Genomic DNA, 9,699 nt, shown 5'->3' with positions numbered 1-9,699 from the left:
TGGTTGCCATAATTTTTTTATTTTGTCAAGAAATTCTTAATTCACTAGGAATAAGAATCAGTCAGAACATATCAGGGGTAAAGCCAAAAAATAAAATGTGCCTGTCTAAAATCTATACAGACTATACTCTGCACACAAAAAATAGAATTTTTCAATCAAAAGTTGACAGGTTTGTAGAAATTTAGCCTACATAATCAAATTTGGTACCTGTCTATGGGGTAATATGTTGAGTTCCTGTCTAAAATTACAGGTAGACAGGTGGCTGGCTAAGTGCCTGGTGCATTTCGCGTTAATACCCAGGCAACCATTACACGATATGGTATGTAAATCAGTTGCTTGACCACGATTGTTGCTTAAAATATTCAAGATGATAAGAATTACCGAGGTGTATTAGCACAACTTTAGACTACATTTTCAATTGAAGCTCTGTTTCAACATATAACAGGTAAAACAGGATAACTCATCAGTGCAATATCTGTAATGCGACTACTAGTAAATACAATCTTTTTTTACCTGGATCGAGTGTTTCAAAGCCCTTAACAGATTCATCTGTACTATAAACACTGGCGTAACCATAGCCGCCACAATGGTATGTAGGAAATCCAACACATTTAATGTTACACTTGTCATCATCTGCAATGTCCATGCCAACTTCATTACCACACAAACAGTGGAAACCCTGCTGCAATGCTGCATGACTGTAATCTCTTCTCTTGCATAGACTAATACATAGCATGGGATTGATCTCATTGAAATTATAAATTCCGCTCGACACTTGAGTTTCTCGCTCTTCTGGTTTAACTATGTAACATCCCAGATAAGAATCCTCTGTTTATTAAATGGATATAGAAATTTTTAAAAACATAAAATTAAAGGATTGAAAGCATTATCACAAATAACGTAAATAGGCATTGGAGTGCTTTCAGAAAACCTGTTTACAAAATTTACGGATTATAAATACACAACTAAATTTGAAAACTGTCGTTGATCAATCAGAACGCTCACCGTGAAGTCACCACGGAGGGACAACCCAGTATAGATTTATCAACCAAAATTTGATTGGCTTTGCGGCACATCGTGGAATGTCGCACTGAATGAAACCACAGTCAGCTGGCGCACACGTGATAATAAAATAAATACGATATTTACTATATGGGGGCCGCCATCTTGAATGACGCATATTAGTTTTATGCGTCATTCAAGATGGCGGCCCCCATATAGTAAATCTCGTATTTATTTTATTATCACGGTGCGCCAGCTGACTGTGAATGAAACGTTTGCTAAATATGTTATAAAATATGTAAACAGCTTTTTTGAAACATTTTAATTAATGAGATTAATTATTCATAAAATAAGTAAATAACTGAAACAATAAACTAAAATAATAACAGTCAAGTTTATAACTAAACAGGAGTTCACATAATTTTTGCAAGGACGAATATTAGATCCTACCACGATCGTCAAAATGGGACCCAGAAACTCCCGGCAGAAACTTCAAAGTCGTTAATCAAATTGAACCACGACTACATGAAAGTGATTGCAGGCCGAGTTCATACAATATTGTTCGGACTCTTTCAATGCAACTTGAACTGACAGTGCACGAACAGATCCTGTCACAAAAATTAAAATTACATCAGACATTTGTCAAAATTCGATGTACGAGTTCAGCTGCCGGCGCCATCTTGAAAGTCAATATTGGGACGTACGTCGGGGCCAGTTAGTTTGTCTTCGTGGTTTAAGACATCATAACTACTGAACAAAACGTGGGAATACTTATACAAATCGCAAATCAGCATATTGTATTGTAAACCCAATGGTTGTGCGTCACAAGCCAGAAACAGTCACTCAACTTCAGCTACGAGGCGCGTGTTTCTTATTTTCATCTTTCCCGCGTAATTATTGGATTTCCTGGAACTGCAGCGTTGCAAATATGTGTGAACGTACTTGTGTACTTACCCAGATTGGCAGCTAAACACAACGTTTGTAACGATATTATCAATGAAATAATTCCAAGCATCCTGTCATGGATCACAATTTTCAGTGATTATGTGCAGCGAAACTATTCCCACGCACACTGGCATGTCGACTGCAAAGCTCGCTGAAAGTACAAGTGCGGTCATTGACCTACGGTGACCCACATTTCCCGATCCCCGACAGATACGATGTCATTTTAATTGCGCATGCGTAACCTACCAAACAACTGGCGACGATAGGACAAAAATATAAAAAGTCAAAAAAAACACCGGCAGACATGCAACCCCCGAAGAAGTCAGCGACATATTTGATACGTGAGTGTACATGGGTATAAAATGAGCAGCTAAAAGAACTATGCAATACAGGTGATAAATGGGGATTACTAGTTTAAAAAAATGATTGTTTAAGAGAAAATGAAATCAAAAAGATGTGATACGCGTGTATTTCGCAATGTAAATGTGCCCGTTAACAAAATTCCTCCCAAAAATGTGAAAATGTTACGCTGTAGCCAGTGAGAATTTGCATGTTTGTTTTTCTTGGTTAGGCAGAATGGTGTGCAAATTTTCAAGGGCTGGTATGAATAAATTGCAAAGTCGTTTACGACTTTTTTTTCGACTATTTAATCGACTTTTTATTTTTTCCCGGCTTATTACCACGTTTTTTTGTATTTTCATTGAAATGTTTCCACTTTTTCCTGAATTTTCATTTTCCCAAGTCAGAAAATATCTTTCAACAAAAATCAACAAGTTTTACATTTACTATCGGAACGGATAATATTTTGTTTCTAGTTGCATTTTTGTCCACCTACTATTTCAACGTTGCAGTCTACTTTCACAACTTTTCCCGACAGTTATATTGCTATACAGCTATAACGACTTTCCATTCATTTTCTACTTTCAAAGTTACTTTTCAAAGTTTTTATAGCCAAATATTTCGACAATCCACCCAACTTTTTCAACATTCCACTTATTTGTTCTACATTTTAAATCATCTTAACGACTTTCTATACAATCTCGACAACTTTCAATGTAACTTTTGAAATTGTCACCTCAATCTTGTGACTTTCAAAGCTACTATTAATTTTGTTTTACACATGTTATATTAATAACTTGCCAACTTTTTTTACTTTCCAGTTCAATTTTGCAGTTTATATTACGACTTTCCTGTAATGTAAATAATTCCAGACCATTTTTTCCGATTTTTCTGCGTATTTTTTTTAGATTTTTCACAACTTTTCCCCCGTCTTTTAAACCGCCTTAACATCCAACTTTTATTACTTTCCAAACTACTTTACAACAATTTTTTACTTTGTTTTGATCAACTTGTACAATATTATATTCGTTTATGTCGTAATTCGCAATAAAGATAATTTAATAGTAGTAGATAATTGAATATTAACAAGTACGAGAATACGAATATTAATGTATGTATGTATGTATACAAATCAGATCGTGGTGACTGGTAATCAAAGGTTACATCACAGTCCCTCTATCATGGACTGTGGTTACATGCTCTGTCAGTAGATTCTTCGCTTGTACATATGCCACATGAACTAGTTTACAATCAATGTTAACGACATGTTATCGTCTTTCAAGGCAATTTTTATGATTTTCTTGTCAATATTTTAGACTTTCTGAATAACTTTTTGTAGTATAGTTTTCCAACATTCTGTGTAATTTTGACAACTTACCACTTTCTAACCCACTTTTAAATGTTTTCCCAACTTTTCATCCAACGTTTTCGACTTTGTATCCCACTATTTTTACTTCGTCCAACTTGTTTTCAGACAGCTTTTTCAACACATTTTGATGTTGCAGAGTGTTTTTGAGAACTTCCAGCACATCTTGTCCGACCTTTCATGTCACTTTAACGATTTTCCTAAAAACTTTCTACATTTTCAGCCAAATGTTTTCAACTGTTGACCTGACCTGCATGATTTTAGAGTAATAGTCTTCCAGTTCTCATTTTACTTTTACAACTCTATAAACAATATTCATTCACACTTCAGCTCTCTCAAATATATGCCATCAATTCCGCATTTATAAATGCTTTAATATAGTAGAAGACATTAAAGCGTCACTACGCATGCGTCAGATGGCCATTGTTATCACACGGGGTTTCTGTCCTGTTCTGGCTCGTTTATTGACTGTATTTTGTTGGTAGTTTTGTTTTTTTCATAAAGGGTAGGGAATGTTTAAACTGATTGAAGGTTAAGGAGTATATTATAGGATTTATCATGCTGCCCAAACACACAAACGATATAAGCAAACTATTTACATGTTCGTTTCCAAACAGTAGAAGAGAGAAAATGCCACTACTGTCAGGAAAAACAAATAGAAGATGAAAGCCATTTTCTATTAAAACGTTCTCTCTATGCTGATTTAAGAAACAAGTTCCTCCATACCACAAAGGTCATTACAACAATTGACAAATCTGATATTGAAAACACTGTAGACATTCTAAAAACAAAAGATAAACAATCACTAATTCATTTGGCAAAATATATCTTTGAGTGCTTCAATTTAAGAAATGACACTCGAAACAAAAAATCCAGCTGCTTTATAATTGATATAACTTATTAAGATACCTTTTCTGTTTTGTTTTTCTAATCATTCCTTGTTCTCCGTTTTTATTTGATTTTAATGTTTTCACTATATCTTCATTTGTATTTTTCGTCTTGCCATTCTGTATGTATTTGAAACTTTATTGTATTTTAAAAATCCAGATCCTGAACAGGATATGATTTCAATAAAGGCATTACTTACTTTCTATATCTGTCAATATTGACTACAACCGCACCATAACATGTGACTGGCAAATATGATATTATAAACAAAGAAATGACTGAAGCGACCACCTTCAGTGTAGCAAGGTGCATTGGTTTGCGTTGACTTTGCTGGCTATTGCCGCTTGCCTTCATAGCTCGTTGAAACGATTTCTCATACCGATTGATCACGCGGTAGATGTAGGAATATGACACAAATCATTACAAACAGTGTTATTAATGAGTACGCCAACTCGTGATGCGTTTTTCACTTCCTGAGTTACGGGTTCTAAATTGCACGAGAGGTCTTCCCCGGCCCATGCCTTCCATGTGGCATATCCTATCCCTGTAGTCCAACAGATAGTTATCGAACAGAAGGTCACCATTCTCTTGGTGCTTGGTGTACATCTATCTGCTACACCAATCGCCCTTGAAACACTGATAGCTCCCGAAGAAACTACAGTTGTTGATTTCCTTATGTAGAAGACTTTTCACTAATAAACCAAACCGCAGCGAAGATGTTACGATACAAACTAGCATATCTGTTATAGCTAACGATACTAGCTGAATGTTCGCAGGGGTTCTTAGTTCCTTGTTACTGTAGACAATATTACACACTTTAAAATTACCGGCAGTTCCAACCAACGCAACAATGACGAGCATACACGCTGATATTACATCGAAAACTTCTTCATACGATTTCACACCAATAATGTCCAGTACTTCTTCAGTTATATTCGTTGCATTGATATTAAAATATGTTTCAGTTGAATTTTGTACTGTAATATCGACAAACGTATCTGTGAAATTCGCTATAGTGATATCGATAAATGTTTCAATACTGTCGAGAGCTGTGTCATTTACACAATGGTATTCAGAAACTGTTGAGTGCAATCCGTTGCACTGACATCTAGGAAGGTTTCAGTCGAATTTGCCGCCATGCTAGATGAATCCATGAGAAAGACCGGGGTCGGGAGAAGTCACAGACAGATTTCTTGCGGTACGATGATATCGTGAATACAAGAGTTAATGAAGAAGAAGACAACGACAATGTTGTCTGTTTGATGCTTTGTCTATAACTGTAATAGTGACTATGAAATGATTTTATATACTGTCGGTTTATATGTAAATGTAAATCATCATCGTTGATACAGCGGATAATAATCTACTTGACTTGTTGATGGGAGTAGCAATTATTGGAGACGCCCTACACCTTATTATATCATAAAAAGATGGCTAGTCGGCAATGTTCGATGATCATCAATGGATTTGACACAAAATGTTTATCCACCACATCTGAACGACTAAGCTGAAATCACTGAAAAATATTATTATATTTGACATGTTATTACTGAAACGGTATAACAGGTAGTAACATAAATATAACAAAGCACATTTTTAATTTGCCCATTATATACAGTGTTTTAAACATGTTGCGTCATTGGGTATTGCTCGTATTCGTGTTCTCTAGCAACGAATGACGTTACTGGATGAAACGTTACAAGCGTCGATATAGTTTTGAATTTAGTCGTTCATGGATGAAGATTATGTTTTATTATGTTCTAGATGATTAACTAGTACTCAATTAAACACAGTTTTTACTTTCAACGATATACGTAATTTTGACGTCATACAAGCGCTCTGTCACTAGAGTACTTATGGTGTATTCAGCGTATTTGGCATGTGAACGTGACCGTTGTTATTAAAACTTGATATAATACCTTAAGTGTCACCAATATGTTTCTAACATTTTCTTCTAGGATATCTATAAAGAGCCATTGCTCGATACATCTAGCTATTCATAAAACTTAAAAAAATACTTGAGGTTGACAGAACTGAATATACAGTAAATTCATATTGCTCACAACTGAGAAAGGGAAACTAAATTTGTACATTTTTTTGCTATTGATACACCAAAGCTGTTCCCTGGAAACACGAAATAATGCGACCTTGGTTTAAAAGAGTTGCTCATGTGTGTAATTTTAAGGTGTTTGTGCCAGGCGACAGCTCTGGACATTGAGTGCCACTGTTGTCTCTCCTGACTTTTTTTTAGTAAGTGCAAATTCCAAGTGCTATCCTGGCACCTGCGGACCATAACCTGGATCAGTAATAACAGTAATAACATTTGCATCAATATTTTCCATAGGAATTGAGTTAAGTGATTCACCAACTCCGCACAGTAAATGTAAATATATCTTTTGGTAATTGCTCGCGTTTGAGCTTTTATTGGAAATACAGCGATATGTGTAAAACGACATGCTGAATACTTGGGATAATTGAAAGTTGATTTTCTGCAAGCTCATTAATTTGTGTTTGGACTTTAGGCAATTATTAACTTCCACATATCGTAAATGCATTTCCAACATGGTTACCTTGGTAACAGAAAGATTGTAGGCGAGAATTGGAATAAGAATATATGACTAAACAAAGCACATCAGTTGTTTCCGTGCAAGTAAGTATATAAATTCGCGATGTAGTGCATCCCCAGAGGCATTATAGAACTACAACGAGTATAACAAAATAAATTAATTAACTTGGACAGTAAGTTAGTGATACGCACACCGACCGCATCGAGATCATATTGTATTGGTTGTATTGAGCTCAGTTTTAAAACTTTGAGTTAATCGCAATCGTGGCATTGCCTGAGTGCTGCACTTTGTGTTGACTACTCATATGAAAAGGTAAACCAACATAACTGAGTGTAAATCAAATGATCCAAATAGTATTATTACGCATGTAATTTCAAAATTTATGTGTCACATGTTATGTTTGCCTACATAGTTCCTAATTATTTAAAATTTTGTCATGACGCCCTCGTTCGCAGTTGGTTGTTTAAAACCAACTAAGACTATCCCCAATTATCCATTTGATAAAACGTGAGCCTATAACAGTGCGTGAACGAGCCTGCATCGTCACTGATGTAATCAAACAGCACATCACGTGCGTTTAAAACCAACAAATATTCTATTGTATAATGTGAACAGAACTCAAATTATTTTGCCTAGCAACAACACAATAATATGCCGTTAGAAGATGTTGGTGTGTTTTAGCCAGATTTCTGAGATGTAAACTGTACCAGAACAATGTATTTGTGAAAAAAAAAAACGTATTGGACTACAGTATATGCTTAATTATATCATAATTCAACCTCTTTAATTACATATTTACTAGCAAAGAATCGTTTCTCCGGTCATCGCCTCAACATAATGATTTGGCAGATTCTACACAACTAACGTGTTTGCCTCTTGTAATACTGTGGACATTTTCTTTAATGCACTGTCCAGTCAAATAATTCAATATAGCATATCAGCTAATACAAATATATATATATACATCTACAGCAGAAGATTTCTTTCCCAGTCAAAGATTGATCTGACATTTTACAATCGGTTACTTGGGGGATGAATATTTTAATACTTAGCTCACTCTAATAATAGTTTTCCATATATTCTATAAAAATACATTAAAGAAACACAGCTTTTAAACACAGTCACCGTTGTTGCATTGTAATACTTCTGCGCACTATATTGTTGTTAGGCTCATAGAAAAATGAACGTAGAGTTGCAATGGTCACACGTTTGAAATCATAGCAACTGTATTTATGGCTGGAGTTTTAGAAATAAACTGTAAACTGACTTTACGAATCGTAACAATTGTTTGCACTTAAAGATCCTTGATAAAATTCAAATTCATCAGTGAGCATATTAGAACGATCCCTGGCACTAGATTGTGAAAGAATTAATTGTATGCAATGGTGTTATAAGGTCTTACCAGCCTGTAAATACAACTGAAAATCGATACACTTGGCAAAGTAATTCGTAACCCAATGAAGATTGATAAACCGTAATTAATGACGGGTGACATCACATCACATCATTCCAACATGTGATTTAAATATTTCCCCTTTGAACTATTCAATTTCAGAAAGCAAACGCATTCTCCATGTTCATCCAGATTGTTAATAATTAACTACGTGCTTTTCTTTTCAATTTCAATTTGAATTACTGCAGAAAACAAATACACATGTAATGTTTCAACCTAAAACACCCGATAATACAATAATAGATAATTAATACAAGTTTATGTATACGAAATGTACACTTTATATGCAGTCTACAGTACAAGTTTAAATTTATTATTAGTCACAAATCACCTGTTGTGTAGTTGATATTGGATATGGAATACGATAATTACACTCATTTGGCGAGGCCAACACCACTGGCCGGGATTCGTGACAGCTGCGACTCCATGACTGCTACACAGAATTTAAGATGGACCATAGCATCTATAACTTATTATAATTTTGGTTTTGGAAAAACACACACTTTCCTTCATTGATAAGTCATATACTTGAGACGAGCACAGCATGTGTACAACTAACTAGAAGGTTACTGGTCTGCGGCTCACAGTATATTGTACAGATATAATGGAAAGTATATGGGTTACCACGTTTGGCAAACGACTCATTGTCCTAGCCGTGTCATTATATCAACTTCACTATTTCTTTCTACGTGGATTTTTCAATTGCCATAATGAGTATATTATTAACAACCACACTTATTTTATATCTCGACAGTTTTGGCTCGTTCATATGTAGATAATTATTCATACATTTGTTAGTGTCGGGCACTTCTAAACTCACCCCTGCAATAAGTGTCATAAGCTTAGAAGAGTATTATAGTAATGAAGAGCTTGGCCAAGCTGGATTCAAACTAATACCTTGTTATTGGTAATCCGTAACTATAACCTCTAGCAAAAGTGTAAAGAATTTGATTGGGATAGCTATGAAAAAAGTCGAAGACGTTTACGGAATACATTCACCGTGCTTTTTAGTTAATTGAGGTATATCAATAGAGATTACGTAATAATATAATGTTATTACGAGAATACCTCAAAGTATGCACGAACAGTAGTGGATCCAGAGGGGGGCCGGGGGGCACCCCCCCCCCAACTCATGAAAA

The sequence above is a fragment of the Saccoglossus kowalevskii genome, chromosome 21 (assembly GCF_978046115.1).
Source record: "Saccoglossus kowalevskii chromosome 21, keSacKowa6.1, whole genome shotgun sequence".
Classification (NCBI taxonomy): domain Eukaryota; kingdom Metazoa; phylum Hemichordata; class Enteropneusta; family Harrimaniidae; genus Saccoglossus; species Saccoglossus kowalevskii.
Note: the sequence above shows the minus strand (reverse complement) of the source record.